The sequence below is a fragment of the Stegodyphus dumicola genome, chromosome 6 (genome assembly GCF_044657685.1).
Source record: "Stegodyphus dumicola isolate Sdum_Otavi_A_Nest chromosome 6, ASM4465768v1".
Taxonomy (NCBI): Eukaryota; Metazoa; Arthropoda; class Arachnida; order Araneae; family Eresidae; genus Stegodyphus; species Stegodyphus dumicola.
Genome location: NC_140773.1, coordinates 34,700,338 through 34,719,479, shown reverse-complemented (window position 1 = coordinate 34,719,479; position 19,142 = coordinate 34,700,338). Strand labels below are relative to the sequence as shown.

The 19,142-nt window shown below is 32.0% G+C and overlaps 1 protein-coding gene across 2 annotated transcripts in view; it reads left to right on the top strand.

Moving 5' to 3' along the window:
• The first annotated feature begins 329 nt into the window (after positions 1 to 329).
• The window catches only part of cyr (cypher), a 61,564-nt gene continuing 42,751 nt past the window's right edge, over positions 330 to 19,142 (top strand). For both annotated transcript variants that reach the window (XM_035351398.2, XM_035351397.2), the window contains exon 1: positions 330 to 469. The gene's annotated coding sequence lies outside the window, so the exon portion shown is untranslated. The remainder of the gene's footprint in view (positions 470 to 19,142) is intronic.

Here is a 19,142-nt window from a genome sequence, read left to right as displayed (position 1 = left end):
CTCAGGCACTGTAAAATCATCATGAAATATTATTTACTATAAAAATAATACCGCATTATTAGTTTACTATACTGAAACGCAGATCGCATAAAGCTTAGGCAATAAGAGTCTTTTTATTTTTAAGTGGAATTGGGCAGAAAAGATGATGTGCAAAATCTAGACGGCTATCACTCTTAACGACACGGAAGCAGAAATCATTCAAGCAAGAATAAAGATAGTCGCGAAACAATAAACACAGCGCACGTTTTGACCGTTATTACCATTATCATCCGCTAGAGGGAGCTTTACAGACTTCTTTTGTCAACTTCACGTAAAGAAGCAGACGGCGAAAAAAAGAGTGACCGTGAAATATTCGTCCTCTTCGTTCCGGATTTTCATATTCTTGGTTATTCAATGACAGTTGTGAAGAACATGTGCTGACATTGTGCTTCGACCTTAGGATACCAAGAACCTTATTTTAATTTTAAAAGTAAGCATTAAAATTATTTATTTTGGTGGAAATAAATAATTATGATTATTTATTTTTTAAACATTTTCTAGATTCCTAATATCTAAATTTAAAAATAAAAAAACCCTATATATTTGGGGGTTTAATTTAATTTAGGTTCAATTAATTTTTGATTAACTACTTAAGAATTCTTTTACAAATTTTACGTTTACCCTTAATCATTTACTAGAAAATATTAATTCCTATTCAGAATTTGTACAACTCATTTATTTCAATTATTAATTGATATATAATTTGTTTCAGAGAAATGAGTGTTTTTTTTTATTTTATTTTATTGTAGCCCGGGGGTACTTAAGCTTCCTTTTAAAGATTTTTAAAAATAAAAAAAAACAACGGGAACTAAAAATTCAAAATAATTACTTGCCAATTAATGATATTTTAAAACAGTTTTTCTCACCGGATTCTTCAGAGTCCTAATGTTTTGTAAGGAATCACCGGAGATTCTGCGAATAGTACTAATAGTATACTCATATGCTAACGTATTTTTGGGTATTTGTTTGTGTTTAATTTCATATTTGCTATTTTACTAGTTTGCGTTAGTTATTAGTTATTGGGATTTGGTAAGCTTTATCATAATAGCTTGTTAAATAACTATAATATCCTTGACTTTTCTCATGCATTTCTCTATACTCTTAGATAAGAATTATATTATAATTATTATCATATTTTTGCCTCTGTTTATATGCGTTACATATCATATTAGCTTTATCCAGATGCATATTTAAAGTTATGTGTTAAATTTTGAATACACAATCTCATTTTAGTCTTCTATCCTTTCAAGAAGTAAGTTCTCTTACTCTGTTAGCTACAACAGAGTGTATTATGTTTTATTCTTGAAATTTAAGTTAATAAAATAGGAATAAATGTATTAATAATAAATTTTACGAATGTGTTAACTAAAACATAAATATTTCCTCAAAATACAGAGTGTAAAGTAATTGGATTCTAGACATTAGGTTTATGAACATGTCTATCTGATTATGGTAAAGCACTAAATGGCTATTTGTCTGCAATGCAAATGAATTCGCTGGCGGAAGTGCATGTATGATTTGATGTGGATACTGTTAAATGGAAAAGGCCCGAAAAAATTGTGGAGAATAATTTTTAATAGTTATATTTTTCTCTGAGTCGATTTCTGTGAAATAAAAAATATAATAACATAAATATTAACATACTAATCTTTACTGGATTCGAAAAGGAATTGGAAACGGTTAATGGAAAATTAAAGTATATTGTAAATTTCAGCTATGTCCTATTCTCATATTTTTTGTGGTTATTCTTGCTTCGTTACTTGTTATTCTTGCTTTGTGGTTATACTTATTAGCTTAAAGGGGCTTACTCGGGCTATTAGTCTCAAAACAGCATTTTGAGTTGAATCACTACGAAAGACTGAATCACTTTTCTAATTGTTGCTACAAAATATTATAGCCCTGTATTATAGTTAAAGGAATTAAATAATGAAGAATCTGAATGAATATATGTATGTTTTGTAAAAAAGCAACTCTACTTAGAGCCATCAGATTCTGAATAACGTAGGCCTCTATCAGATTATGAGCACCTGGAAGCCCTAATTTGGAATTTGTTTTATTGCCTACTTCATATTTTGTAAAACTTTAACGAATTTTTGATTAACAAACTCAACGATTTCAAAGCGAGCAGTGGGAACACTGTATATATATATATTAAAAAAAAAAAAACACCTTTTATTTCCACCGCGCGAGACTGTCGAAAATTCTAAAGATATGCTGCTTTTAAACATTTTTACCCAAGGGATGTTATTTCAAATGATCTAGGAAGGTGTATGTGTGTGTAAATGAAAAGAGGTCTCTATGGAATATACAATCTGAAAGCTTTCAAATAATTTTATCATTATTACTTTATTTTTATATTCTTTTAATCAAAAATTTCTTCACACTGCACACAGTATTTTAATAACATTTTATTTATAGCTTTTATTTAATTTTACATTAACTGCACATATAGCATCAGTATTTGCTAAATGCAATCTTGTCTTGTTTTAGAAATTCAAAAGCTCTTTTGGCTGTTTTTTTCTAGCATGTTTAATCGCTACCCTCTTTCCCGATTTAATTAACATTTTTGCAGCATTTGGAAATAATTTTCGATACTTACCTGTTAACGTAACAATTTTGGCGCAATCTGGCGATTTTTTTATTTGAAAGGGACTAACGACGTAAGTTATCATTCAATTCAACTGCAAAACTGTACTTATTACACAAATAATATTACCTATGTATTTTGCATTCTAATTGGGAATTTATCTAAACCATCAATAAATAAGTCAACTTCCAAGCTGGTTTTTATTTCTTTTCTTCTGGAGTTTCATAGCAATCGCTTTAATAAAACGGATTCAAGACATCTGCTTCCTTTTAGAGATTTTGCGATAAAATGCATTTTTCCTGCAAAAATGTTACCGCAGTTTCTTACATTGATGGGAAATTCCGCATATTTTAAAACTGAGGTTTAAGCAAAAAATATCTCAATTGGTCTGTAAAAACCGTTTGGTAGATATTAGAACTTTGAATAAAACGAAAAGAACTCATACAAAATGACGACTTTGCTTGACTGAAAGGTTGTTATGAGCATGGTTGCCTGAAGAATGGTTATTGCACATAGTTGCCAGAGCTTGGCATGTTATAAAAATTTGGCTACTTCTATTAAGGTACTAAGGCTAATATGTAAGTACTTAACTTTCCTGCGTTACAACAGGTTAATGAAAGATTTACGGTTTTGTAGCTGAGGATGGTGGTTTGGTAAAACCATCGAAACTAGTCCTGTGAAAATTTTGAAAATGTAACGCTGATTTTTGTTGTTTGACTTCTGAATTAGGTTAATGAAACTTGTTATTTGCGCTTTTTATCAAGGTAATGACCAGCAAATGTGAAGTTTACCACTGCATTTTTACTTATTCAAATCCTGTTTCGCTGCTCAATGGCTTCATTACATTCATTTTTTAATTTTCTTGTTTTACACAAATGCAATATGTATACAAAATTATGCTTTTGGTTAGGCATCTTGTTCGGTTATTTTTCACTTAAGTTTAAAAAACAAAAATAAAATGAATTGTTAGATACTTTTTATTTTCCAGATTTTCTATGTCCTCTTCTTTTCCTTTTCTTCATATTATAGTTGTACTACTGAGGTAATATTACAAGCATGCTTAACTAAGAGTACTTCCTGCTGAGCTATTTCTTTGCTGTTGGCGAGTTTTGCTAGATTGAAATCAATTTGCGCACAAAAAAAAAAAAAAAAAAAAAAAAATCTGAAATGTTTCAGATTTTAAATTACGTCCAAAGGGGCGTTTTTTAACATTTTGTGTGTTACCTTTCTTTATTAAATATCATGTTCCTCGCACTTAAACCATAAGACCCAGTGCAACAGCAATATCGCAAAATAGTTTTAAAACGAGCATATCTTTAGAATTTCCGATACAGAGACTCACGCGCTGGAGATAAAAATGTTTTTTCTGCACAACGTTGCCATTGCTCGCTTTGAAATCCTTGAGTTTGTTAATCAAAAATTCGTCAAAGTTTTAAAAAATAGGAAATCGATCATAAAACAAATTTCAAATTCCAAATTTGGTCTTTCACATGCTCATATTCGTTGGAAGATTACGTTATTCAAAATTCGATGACTCTATGTACCGTTGTTTTATCACAATACGAGAAATATACATACATTTATGCAGATTTTTCATTATTTAATTTCTTCAAATATAATGCAAGACTCTAACATTTTGTGGCAACAGTTTGAAAAGTGAACCGACATTTATCCGTCCGACGCAAAATGCCAAAACGAAACTAATAGTCCTTCGGGATTCAAATCCCTTTGGACTAAAAAAAAAGGTTAAAACTCAAAAAGAGTTTACTTCTCCATATATGGTGGTTACAATAAAAGTTAGAATACGCAACACATAAAAGGCTGATTAATTTATCGATGATAACGTTAACAAATTTATGTAACTTTCCTTTATGATTACCAAAAGTAATTTTCCTCATACTCTATTATCACACTAGAAAGACAAGCGTTCAATTATGAGGCTTTTTGCAAATTCCCTCTGAAATCTGTGACACAGCACGGTGGACTTTCCCTCCTCTTCGTAAGAGATGCAATTAGCGCTTAACTCTCTTTAGCGTCTTTTAAGGAATCAAGTACTATTAAATAAAGCAAACAATCTAATTTTTTATGCATTAGAACCAAAATTATGATAAAAAATAATAATTCTACATTTTCGTCAGTTTAAAGAGCAAATACTTTACATGTTTACATTTGCATTTCAGAATATTACTTGTACTAAATCCTCTGAACTCCACGTAAATTTCTTCTGTTTGCAATTTTATACAAGGCTATAGTTACTTAGGGTGAAACATTTAACGTAAAGCTTCCGATATATTTGCTAATTTTAAGAATATAATGTGCTTATATGATTTTTAGGTAATTTCACTTTTTATTAGGATTTCATAAAAATTTGCCTTTCCTAACTGAGTGCGTGATTTCTCTAAATTGTTTTTTTTTTTTTTTTTTTTTTTTTTTTTTTTCTTCAGTCCCAAGAAAATTTGACGTATTGTATCACAATTGTATTTATATAAAATAACTACTTATCCTGTTTCTGACACAATTCTTAAACTTAATTTGAAATCATGTGAAACCACTCTGTTACCCGGCTCAGTGATCTCAGTTTCTCTACTCTTATATGTTTGTAAATTGTGCATTTTTTGCTTTAAAAATGATTGAATTATATTGTTCTTATCTTCCGGCTAAGGTTTTTATGCCTTTAGTAAATCTGCAAGCAATATTTGTATAATTATCAACAATTTAAAAGCTATTTAAGTGCGGTTAAACCTTAAGTCTTAAATAACATGGCGGACATATTTGTTTACATTTGAAACAGCAGAATAGTAGATTTGTTGCCAATCTAGAAAGACTAAGCTTCGCAACAACAAAGATAATTCTTCAAATGATGTAAATTTTGTGCATTCTGAGTTGTAATATGAACGAAATATAACGCTGTTAAGTGAACCTAGCGCCAGAGTGTCGCTATGGTAAACAAATATAGTGAATTTTAAAGCATTTATTCTATTGTGGTTTAAGAAAAAAGGGCGTATAATTTAATATTCCGTACAAGGAAGTGGTGTACACATCAGATTTTTTTTATTATAAAAAATGTTATATTTTTATTGTAAGAAATTTTTATTTCTTTATTTTTATAGTGGTTGTTTCTAGAAAAACCTTTTCTTCGTATCATCCTTTTCACCATCGAAGAGACCTGTTAGTTCAGCTTTAAAAGTTATTAAAATATACAGTAGATTAACGATGTTGTTTTCCAGTGTTAAATCATATTCTAATAATAGGGGTTTTTCAATAAACATCCGTGAGAGCATACGGACACCACTCCCTTTAAAGTTCTGAATCTTTATGTTTTAATGTTTTCACTTGTCCCCTCTTTCCAGATTACATTCCGATATTTTACACTACCTTATGCAAGTTCCTAGTAACTGAGGTTGCACATGAAATAACTAATATTTAAAAGTCGTAACTTGAATTTTCTCAAATTAAAATACTTTAAACTTTTAAGCATGATTACCTTGAAGCAGTGATTTTACAGATTCGGGATTTGAGAATATGTGTTCTCAATAGTGTTCGTAAAACTCTAAATACTTTCTAAAAAGCAAATATGATATAACCTTGAGAAAACAGTTATGAATTATGTTGCTGAGCAATTATTATTCACAAAATTCAAATTATCATTAAATCAGATTTGACAGGAATCACCGAATTTTTAATAATTTTGTATTACCTGATTCTTAAATTAAAATCTATATAAGAACACAAAAAGAAATTTAAAACGCAAAATCTGAATTTTTGCATTACGTTTTGTTCCTGTTAATTATAAAGGTGTTCTAACATATTAACTTTAGATCACGATATAATTAACAAGAACAGAAACTTTAAAAGACAGTAATTTAATCCCAAATGTTTGTAATTAGAAAAATACAGTTAATCATATACATGGCGGTATTAAAATAAATTAGTTCTTAAAAAAAGTGTGAATTTCTTTCGAAATATATATTCATAAAATTAAGGATGTGATGAAACTATCAGACTACACCATTTCAGAGTATTAAAATATAAAACTATCAACAGTTAATTTTAAAATTCGGATAGTTAAAGATTATATTTTTTGCAAAATATGCATATAATTAAAAGCGATATAAAAGCATCATTCGTGCGCATAAACGTCAAACTGTATTTTAAAGCACAGGATTCTAGCACTTTTCTAGGCCAACTTAAAAAAAATCTAAATAATTTAAAAAATAATAAAAATATTTACTTATGACCAAAATTATCACGTAAAAATTTATATAACTACAATTCTTATATAATATACCATTAAGAAACCTAAATCGGAACTGCATAAAAAGTATTATTTAGAATATAATTAATTAATTCATACCATGACAATACAGTTTAGCAATGCTTTATGAATATCTATATTTAGCTGAATCTTGGACTTAAAATTAAGTCTTGTGGAGTAAGAGTGCCTTCAAGGACAGTAAGTACACCTAGAATTCCTTATATTTCTTCTAAGGTATTATCATATAATCCATTTAAGCATTGTTAATCTTCTGTTGCACAGTTTGCTTGCCTTCTAATCTCGATATATACTACGCATTTATAAAACATTTTTTGACGTCTTACATTTATACGTTTTAGTGAATTTGATTCCAAACTAAATTCGCAATTATTTTCCTCTGATGTATTAAGTGTTTTGCTGATGTAGTTGTTTAAACAGCAAGCTTAATACATTCTGAATATAGATATTTTATACGGCAACAAAGTTTTTACTGAAATAATAACTTTAATGATAAGATTATAAATTCAAGCGTTTCAGTAATTCAATAAAATAAGATAGTGTGGTCAGAAAGTTGTAAAACTGAATTTTTTAAGTTACACTACTAGCAAGGAAAGCTACCAGATATCTCAACGATAATAATCCAAAATTTTCAGGAGTTATCAAGCATGATAACAAAACAGCAGGTTCAAAACGTGACATTTCGTAACCATCCATAAGCTCCAGAACAAGTAATATAAAAGTGTCGCACGCTATTACAATTTTTGCAGGCCTTATGGGATTCAGAGAACGGGAACCTTCGGCCGCTAACAAAATATTCTGTTAACAAACATTCTGTTGTACAGTTAGTCAAATGGTGAGTAAATTCAGTGTTATGATGCAAAATTAGTGACGGGGCTGACGCAGAAATTCCCAGCAGACGACACGGTTACACTATACACTGCCAAGAACTTTACACAGAAGTTTTTTATCCTATTTTAAGCAACAAAACCCCTTAACAGGAATTGTCCAAAAACACAAAAGAGCGCCAAAAAAAGTATACAAATTGTCACTAGTTCTGATACAATGGAGATCATAATGTCGAGAATTGGCCAGCATATGTATATGAAATAGCAGAAAAGCATAACATAGGATTCGCGGTTGGTTAATGGCGTTTAATTAAGTGGACCAAAGAAGCAATCTGTTAAAGAATTAAATATAGTACATATGTTCTACACCAACTCAAATGCTTTTTTCATTACAAACATAAACTTAATTATGGGTAATATTTTCTACAAAATTATCAATGAGTCGCGCTTCGCCATTGACCATTTCGTGATTCGCGTATTAACTTTAGTTGCTGCCACATTACCATAATAACATATGGGTATAGCATGTGCAACTATATGATGGGTTACATGATCTTTGTTGACGACAGAAGATCTCAAATCAATACTTTTCACAAATGTAATGCATACACAATTTTGCACGCTTTATTCTAGGGATTAATGGAGAAATAGCGCATGTTGAATGCGTTAATTTCTTTATATTTATGACCCTCCTTTAAAGTTTCGTGGCGATAGTCATCGGGATGTCCAATCGCTTTTCCTGCTTGTAGTACTAGCAACATCTGCCACAGCGAAGCGGAATAATATACGTTAGTGTAGTCTCAGTGGTCGGCAAGCAAGAATGTTCGGTTAAACTTATATCTTTTCTTCTTTGTCAAAACGTTTAAGCAGATAAAGTAACATCAAGCTTCAATGAATTTTGTTGTAAAACCTCGGTCACGGTCACAGTGAAAATAGTCCAAGAGATCAACAGAAAACGTTCTAGTTTATTTTAGTAACGTTAATCACAATTTTGATTTTTGGAGGTGCGGAATCATCAAGGCATTAAGTGCAAGGAATTCGAATTGATACGTTGTATAATTAATGGCAGAATATTGTGCTTTATACCTATTTTTTGCGTCTATTCCGAATTGATGACACTCAAGTGACCGAGAGTTTGAAGGAAATCGTTTTTGGTTATCCGACGGCATTCAGAAATTAGAAATCCACGTCAAGCTGTATACTAAATGCCATGAATCCTATTTTCATGAGTTAAAGCTGACAACTGCAACGTTTCTTTAGCTTTCAATGTCTTACGCTTTGGATTACAACGGATAGACCTCACTGCTCGAAAATTTTAGAACAACATTATATAAACTTAAAAAAAAATAATAGTATTCAAACAAATGAAACATAAATAATAATAATAATAATAATAAAACTAGTGAAAGGGATAGGTATTTTAATTTTGTAATGTACATTTCCTTACTTAAATAATTATGTACCTCCTGCTTCATTCTCTCTACCTAAAATTCGAGAACAATATTTAAACACCATACAGAAGAACTCATGATGTCAACAGTTTTCTTTCAGAGGTAATCTCACACTTCGGTAATAAAAGAAATTAAATAATGAAGAATCTGTATGATCTTCATTATTTAATTTCTTTTATTAGGCACTGTTGTGCGTTTAGGCTCTAGGCACCGTTGTTTTCTCCCACTGTGAAAAACCAACGGTGCCTAGAGCTGTCAAATTTTGAATAACATAGTCCTCAACCCAAATGTTGGCAGCTGGAAGCTCGGATTTGGAATTTGTTTATTATCTACTTCATATTTTGTAAAACTTTAACGAATTTTCGTTTAAGAAACTCAACAATTTCAAAACAGGTCGGACTGTTGATCGGAAATTTTGTTAAAAAAGTAAACATTGATATAATAAACTTAGAAAAGACAAAAAAAAAAAAAAAAAAAAAAACAGGAAAATATATGTCAGCATTTGATGCTGCATCCATAATTTTAAACGTATACTGCTATGCTGCTTTTAAAATTATTGTAATTTTGCTGTTGAATTGTATATAGCGTAAGTGCAAAGGAAGTAGTGCTTGATAATAACAAAGCTGAAACGACAAAAACAGAAAAAGTTTTAGTAGAAGTGAGTGTAATAGCAGATTGGTAGACCGTGAGCTCAGCGAGAGCATAAAAAACCTTAACAAACCTCTTTGGGCGACTGTTAAAAACTGAAACCTTTCAGATTTTTTTAAATTCTGATAATCATTTGTCATTTCAAGCTTATTTTCTCAACATTTACACCACGCGTTATTTTTTTTTTTTTTTTCTGTCTTCTGCGCAATAGAGAACGAAAATTAGATTGAAAAAAAAAAAAAAAAAAAAGGATGGAGAAATAAACACCAAATTAAGAGTCCTAATGTAAACGAATATTTTATCGATTCACAAATCATCTACTGTATGTTCTTCGAAATAAATATTTGCTCTCTTTTCCAAAAATTTGTTCGTTTTCGTTTTGTTGTTCGTATATTTCTATTATGATCTGTGGCAGTTTACTTTGCCCCGATTATTTAATTAAAATTTATTTATTCAGAGAGTTAATTGCAGTGACTATTAGAAAAAAAATCTTCCAGATGAATCTGTTATTTAATTTATTTCCTATGCATATTTCACAATTACCATAATCTGGATTTGTTAATGTTTGATTTAATAGCTAGCAATATATACCTTGTTTGGATTTAATTTTGAATTTTTTGTTTGGTGCGATTATAATCTCAACCTCGTTAGCCCCAATGATTCAGCTTTAATATTTTTAAAGGCATGTGCTAACAACAAATATATTTCTTTATTGAAATGGCAAGTATAGCAGTAAAAGGCAAAATATAAGGAAAAGTTTTAAGTTAAAATAAAAAATTGTAACTTAAACGACAGTCATTTTCCATGTTAATGGTTTAATTTCAGAAATCAGAAATTTAAAAAAATCGATAAGTTGTTGAAGACAAAATTATTGGATTTGAGATAAAAGCAAAAGGTAGGTGGCACTATACAATTTAATAGTAGATACGTTATTGGTGGGGATTTTATTATCTTCAAGCGCTCTATTTCCGTTTTAGTTATAATGTTATAGCAGTTCGTATAAATAAATAGTAATCTTTAAAACAAAGTTATTTCAAATGAAATTATCTGATCATAACAAAGAAAAGAAAGAATTTGCGTAAAATCTTTTCCTGTAGATAAGACACCTCTTCAGTGTTTTTAAAATTATGACCTTTACAGTGATATATCCCTTTAGAAAACAGCCTGCTGATACCATAGCCAAGGAATACGGGGATGGCTAAAATTCGTAACACTTTCGTAGAAACGACTTGACGAGAATGGACTTGAGAGAAAATGAATTCTCGTGTAGCAGAAACCAGTTACACGACTGAGCTTTTTCTGACCTACGCGGGGAATTCACAAGTTTGTCCAATACATCTTTGTGAAATATGGAGTTCATCGCGTACTCTTGAAGAATAAATTCCTTGTGAACTATCTCCTTTCAATTTAAAGCTTTCACCAGCATTGTCTTTTCGAGATTTCTGAAACCCAAAGTTCTGCAGCCGTGGTGAATTTCACCAACACAAAGTAAATTATTCCCTTTTTCTCTCAGGACCTTAAGTAAAGCATGGTGTTTCATCCTCAATCCCAATTTGCTTCAAGAATTCAGAATCTGCCATTTCCACCAAAATATGATATGCAGAAATGTGATATTCCTTCTGTTCAGCGAGAAATGTGTGAGGGATAAAACGAGATCAAATTTCTATTTTCAATGTTTTATTCTATGATCTTCCATGAAAACTTTATTAGCACTTTTTTCATTGCTATTAAGGTCGTCGGCTATCGTGCGAAGAGATAAGTGGTAATTTTTAGCAACAATTCTAGAGCATGTTTTATGCTCGAATCTTTTTGCAAAGGGTTCATCATCAACATCGAATCAATCACGAAATTATTTGCAAAAAAAAAAAAAAAAAACTTTACATCATCTTAATGCTTTAGAAAATATTTCAAATGTTTCTGTTGCTGCTTTTTTTCTCTTAACACCCAAATATTTTTTATATTCTTCTTTCAGCTTTCGAATTCATTGTAGAAGATATTCAGTGAACCAGAGCGAACCATTAACTGCATAGAAACTTTTGTCCGTAAGCAGACGATATTTTTGGAGAAGAAAGTTGAGCTGACATTATATAATAAATGCTATCACTTATCTTTTGGAAGTTTTGGCGGAATTTGTTAAAATATTAGTCCTAAATCTTCACACACGCACTGTGTACAAAGCGAAGATCATATTCCTGATTCTTCTTTAATAGTTTTTCTTTTGAAAATCTGGAAACTACTCTAAATATATGTGTGAAGATATTGTGGAACTGTCGCATAATTTTGCATATAGGTCATCTCTGATAACAACGACACGAGACAAGGAAAGCAAATTTAGAGGGGGGGTCACGAGAAGTGGATTAGCATTTGTCATCTCATGCAAGGCTGAAGCTATGTAAAGATGAAAGTGTTACCCTCGAGGAAGAATGCGACAGGAAAATTGCTCACAATTTATGCCACTTTCATGAAGTTATTTCAGGTATAGATTTGGAGGACAAACATCTTAAAAGACGGTAAACCATATTTCCAGGCATCTTGTTCCTTGTAAGTTCGTTTATAATTAGGCATTAATGTGGGCTTTCTTAATTTGTTTGTCCTTGATTATCTCTTGGAAATCGATCTTGTTGTTGTCGTAGACCATTTTTGCATGATAATCACGATTTTAAGCCATCATGATCGAAATTATCTAGTGTGCTAAATTTATGCTCGGATAATTTCGGGATGTCGGCCTAGCATCAGAACACGAAGCTAAACAAAATAGTTTTTTTACTAGCACTCTTATATTAGAAAATGTTTTACGGCTATATTTAATCGTTTATTCCTCTCATTGTGTGCCCTCCTATCTTTTCAGCATGCACGATTTAATAATTTCTAATTTAGGGTACCAATGTTCAAGGTATAGATTTATAGCAAACTGCATTGTATAAGTAAAACAAGTAGCACTGGGAACTACAATTATAACTGGTTTCTTTGAAATACAGAATACATTCATATTAATATGTTTAATTTATATATGCGTTTTTAATCTTGTAAGTTCTTCCTTTAATCCTTTCCGTTAAAAATGGCGTGCGTAGCACCCTTTTAATTGTCAGAAGATTCGAAAGAAAAGAGAGTGTGAGAAAAAATCCGCAAGCAAATACGATATTAATATCTTTTAAAATCTGCAAACATATGGTCTCGGTTATTGCAATTTAAATGTATTTTTCGCATTCTTTAATGTTAATTATATTATGTAGAGACATTAGGTATTTTTTTTTGGAAGCTGGAAACAAGAAAAATAAGCAGAATCAAACCACGGACCTCTGAAATACGCTCCCAGCATGCAGACCACTACACCACGAAGGCACGCTAAGAAGGCGGAAGAAATACCTTATATACGTCCCCTTTTAAACTTTACTGCGGTTTTTAAGGAACCCAGTCGCCAAATCCTGGGTGTAGAGAATCATCATCCACCATCCTTTTAGTTTGGGCGTCACTGTAGAGACATTAGGTATTTCTATAAAAGCAGAAAAGATGAAAAATAAGCATCGCCTTCACCGGGAATCGAACCACGGACCTCTGGAATACGCGCCCATCATGCAGACCACTACACCACGAAGGCGCGCTAAGAAGGCGGGAGAAATACTTTGTAATAATAATTACTTTGTTTGAACTGACTTTTTCAATTGAAACTACTAAATTGGTTTTATGACTCTGAACTCTTCCCATTACCAGTACCGAGTTATAAGACGCTGCCCACTGGTAATTAGATTGAACCAAATGCATTGAATCGAATCAAACCCAAAAGAAAGGGCAGGCTGCATAGGCATGTTTATGTTTCCCCATGTGTAAGCCCAACAGCGAGAACGGCAAAAACGCTGAACATTGATAATTTGACAATTGGGCTAATTCCGTCTAACGGGCTGATTTCAAGGGAGTTTTCATAGTTATCCCATTTGCAACGTGAATACTATCCAGTTTCCCTTAAAATGACCTTCCCGAAGGCGTCCTTTCTCTTAAACATATAGCTTTGGAATGCTTTGCCGTAATCTAAACAATACAAGCCTCAAATGTAGTATCATGTTTCCGAGCCAGTTTCTTTCACAATGTCTTCAGCCGAATACCCTCTACGGAGGCTTCCTCGTTTATGCAAATAACCTTCACGTATGCATTGCCATAATTCAAATGTTACAAATGAGCTGTTTTGCTAATCTTTGAAGCAGTTGAAAAATTGCTGATGGGGGTACGAACTGTATATGAATTTTCTACATGCACTTTAAGCAAAATCAAAAAAAGAATTTGTTAATTCACTCACACATCTATATACCTTGTTGTATGTTACTATATTATTCTGTATTTTATTATGTACGTAATCTTAGTACCATTCAATGTAAGCCTATAACTTACAAACCAAAACCGACTAACCTGTTGTAAACAGACGGTCGCCCCTTCCTTCGTCAACAATCATTAAACGCTTGTAAAATAAGTTGATCTAAGAATCTTCTTTCATCTTCTCTTTGACTTATGTATTTTTGCAATTCTTTCTTATTTGAGACGTAAATTCTACATTTTGGTTGGATATTTTCACCTTCTCCCCGCATTTACGTCAAGTATTTTGTTGAATTATATTTTTAATAAAATTTTGAAAGTGTATATCATGCTGTATAAAAGTTTAAAGTAAGTGCACCGAGAAATTTTCAGTTTTCTGAGTAGTTGCAATACAGCCAATTCTGTCGACACTGAAATTTTGGGAATGGCATGATTTTCCAGCGAAAAGAAATCCCATCATATCGCCATAAAATGGCATCATCTCGAAACGTTTCATGTTAAAAATTAAATTTGGCATGCGCTTAGAAGATCAAATGAATAATTTAAGTTTTTTGTAGTCCTACAAAATCGCAAACCAGCTATTATTATCTATTCACATAAAAAAAGAATTATAAAGCTCGTCTTTAATGAACTAGGGCCACCAGCGGCCGAGCGGTAAAGACGCTAAACACTGGTAGTTCGGTCCGAGGTTCGAATCCCGCGAACGGGCTGGCTGCATGGACGTTTTCGTGGTTTTCCCCATGTGTAACGTGTATACGAGCCAGTTTCCCTTAGAAAGTCCTCCACGAAGGCATCCCTCCCCTTAGGCAGATAGCCCTAGTGTGCTTTGCCATAATTAAATACATCACATCATCATCACATCTTTAATGAACTTTGCTAAAGTGTAAACATTTTATAGCAGAAACAAATCATTTTGCTTTCTAATGCGTTCAGTGGAAAATTATAGGCATAATTTCTGATTTCTTATAATAAATAATGTCACTTACCATAAAAACGGAAATTTCAAAACAGGCTTCTTAATTATTCTTTCCAAAGCAAAGTTTAAACATGCCAAAACAATAAAAATGGAAAACAGAAAAGAAAAGAACTTTCTTTGAAACTCAGCTTTCTTTGACTCCAATAACTGTGACCCCGATGCTTCTTGGAGAGCTTCAGATGTTTTTTCTGATATGACTGAGCCGCTACCGTGAGCTACGGGAATCTGATTTTTGATATTAGCACGCAAAAATAACTTTCCGTTTAACAATCACAGAACGCATCGTAACACAAAAATTTCTTTTTGTTTCAAACTTAAATTTAACAAAACAGAAACGCTAGTGATAAATATATATGTGTGGCTTAATTTCTAGGGCATTAATACACCGGCAAGACGCATCTAAGTTAGTATTTAACTATTTCTGATGTACCTAGATTAGTTCGGTATTCCCACATGAGATATTACCAGATGAAGATTACAATGGAAGTAGTTTATCGTTAATTAATTAAGCCTCGTCGTCTTCTTTTCACAGCATATATCTTCCTATTGAAGGCCCACACTCATCTTCTATCCCATCATCTACTTGCCTTTCTCTCACCAGTCATGTGCTGTCACTCTCCTGAAAATACACTCGGCTAGGAGGATACAGGTCCTCTTGGCGATGATAAATATACAGCAGAATCTGAAATAACTAAATTGAAAAAAAAAAACGAAAGAAAGAAAAATGTTCTTCTGTGTTTCTGTGGGTCATTTTTAGAATGCCTTGAAGAAAACAAAAAATAACACCTTTTCTCCGGATCTTAAATGCCAAAACATCTTAAGAAGAATATCTGAACTAATTCGGTGAGGGAAAAAATTAACTTCTTAATAAATTTTCTAAATATGTAAAGAAATGTAGAGCAAATAAGGAAAAGAAATATTTGTAATAAAAAGAATGTAAAATCAAGCAAAGGGAAAAAATGACGGATCGAAGAAGATGTTTTGAGTATTATATGTCCGCCTGAGTACTTCATAGTTCTAAATAAAAAGTTCACTGCACAGAAATCTATGGTTTCATCATATCAGCAGCTGTGGACGTTTCACTAAAAAAGCCTTCATATATTTCGACTGGTTCCTATACCCATATTTGGGAATGTTTTACTAAATAAGTAATGTTACTTACCAACAATGAATTCTACAATGAATTTCAACAATGAATTCTATTGATCCTGCTATTCAGTTCACTTTCGAACTTGAGACTTGCAATTCTCTTCCGTTTCTCGACATTCTGGTCACACGTAACACATCCAACTTCAGTGCTACAGTTTACCGTAAACCTTCATCGGTTTGCCTTCCACCACACTTTAAATCATGTCATCCGACTAAACAAAAGTTAGCTTCATTTTATTCCTATGTTTTCCGTGCTCTTCAAGTTTGCTCCTCCAAACTAGCCCTTGATGAAGAACTAAATTATTTAAAAGCAATAGCTATTGACAGGGGCTTTTCACCCAACATTATTAATCAAGCAGTTAAAAAATTCTCATCTCAACACACTAAAAGGCACACTCTTGTTTTAGGAGATTATAAAAATTATGTTGTCATTCCCTTCTTTCCATCAATTAGCTATAAAGTTGCACATATTTTGCAGAAATTTAACTTTCGGGTTGTTTATTCTCCCATCAATAAAATTCCGAGTTCCATACTTAAGGACCCCATTCCGGATATGAATTCCTGGGGTATTTATAGGATTCCTTGCCAGTGTGGTTTAATTTACATTGGCCAAACTAAGAGAGCCTTAAAATTTCGCGTCAAGGAACATGAGGCATATCTTAGAAAAAAGGAAACACAGAAGTCTTCTCTTGCGCATTGTTGGTCCGAAAATCACACTTTCAATTTTTCTGCTGCCAAAATTATTCAAAAAACATCTTCCATTGGAGAACTGGATTTTCTAGAGGCATTTTACATTCATAAAAATCTTTCTGTTCTAGTTAACGATCCTAATTCCAATCCAAATTTGCCTTCGGCCTTTAAAGAAATTATGTTTTAGTTCTGGTTTCACCAACAGATGGCGCCACTTGCTTATTCTTGTCCAGGCTTTCTTATCTTATCTAATCATTTTTTCCTATCTTGTTCATTTGCGGTTTTGCAGCTGAGGATGGTGGTTCGGTAAAACCATCGAAACTAGTCCTGTGGAAATTTTGTAAATATAACGCTGATTTTTGTTGTTTGTCTTCTGAATTAATGTTTTACTCTCTAAAAACTAAAAATACATGAAGTTTGACTCCCGTGCGGCGAAAATTGACTGGGATATCTAATTTCAAAATTTCCAGTTTTGGATGTCATTTTCAACTTGTTTTGAGGGATCGGTTAATTAATTTATAATAATTCGAGGAAATAAGTTTAAATGATGTGCAGCAAGAAATGTATATAATTTAATATGGCGTATAAGGAAATTAATGTAGTATCCACATCAGAATTTTTCTTTATGCAATCAATTTCCTTTTCCATATTATTTCCTGAAAATAGTCAGAATATTGGTCAAATCTTCTTAATTATTGTCATTTGTCCTCGTGACGCATTATAATGTGACTTTCTTTACTTCAAATAGTATACTAGATTCCAGTAAGTGGAAATAAATGTAAGACTTGGAAAATAAAATTCCATAAAAAGAGACTTTTATTCGTGTTTATTATTTAACCGAGAAAGATTCTATACTAGCTACTGAACAGTTAACTTCATAGTCAAAATTTTCATTACCGCACCTTTGAAGTTTACCATATTAAAAAAAAAAAAAACCGCTTTTGATTTTTTGAGTGTGGTAAGCGGAGTTACGTCATTTATTGAAATACCCCAACATTCCTTTTCTTTCCAAACGTACTTCTTCGTCACAGTGCAGCAAGTTTTTTGAAAGAAACTTGAATCTCGCAAAGCATCAGGTCACCCGCTAAGAAGATTAAAAAAATAAGCATTCTACGGGCATTATCCAATTGAGGATCAAAGCCCTTTGAAGTAGTTTGACGAAAAGATGGTGGAATTTTTTTTCTTCTTCATTTTCCAATTCCTTCTATTTCCTTACAAATGGAAGGGGCAGGAGAAGTCCAGTTTCAAAAAACTTCACCTCATGCGCAACGTCTGCAGCAAACAATTGACTATGTTCGGGCACATCAAGGGCCGGTCTAGCGATTCTTTTTGCTTGAAAGAAAAGAAGCGGGTTGGAAAAGTTCGCAACGGTAATTAATAGCTGCAGATGTTCCGTGGTCTGCCATTGTGCGTTTCACTACAGTTTTTGGCTTTGTTTCGTGTAAGTTACATATATGATTTTAATTGCGATAACTTCATATTTGGGTCCGCGGTCGGTTAAGTCTTTTATTCCTACCAAAACGAGTTTGTTTTTTTGTTGTAAAGTGAATCGAAATTCTTGTAAAATGATAGCGCAACAAGAGCTACTCCCAGTTAACTTCAGAAAGAAAACAGGATAAATTATAAAACAAGTATAATAAATTTTTCGATATCACTGTATGAAAATATTTTTTGATGATCGCCTGCTGTTAAACTCCGTATGTTTTGAAATTTTACTGTGAGTTTTAAATGGATCTCAGATTTTCCGAAAAAAGTAGATCTGAAATGAAATTCAACCTTTGTTTTATTGATAAAACAATTTTGGATATCAGTTAATGAAAATAATTTCTGATTGTCTCCTGCTGAAAACTTTCGTATGTTTTGAAATTTTACTGTGAATTTCAAATAGACCTCTGATATTTCCATTTCGGAAAAAGTATATTTGAAATGTAATCTAACCTTTCTTTCATTAATAAAACAACTTTTGACATCGCTTTATAAAAATATTAAATTTTGGGTATTGCTTCGTAAAACCATTTTCTGATTATCACCTGTTGTAAAATTCCATATGTTCTGAAATTTTACTGTGAGTTTTAAGTTGATATCTGATTTTTCGAGAAAGTTAGAATTAAAATATAATCCAATCTTGTATTTTGAAGCAGGAAGCGAGAAAAATATGAATTGCCCTCGCCGTGATTCAAACCCTGGAACTCTTGAA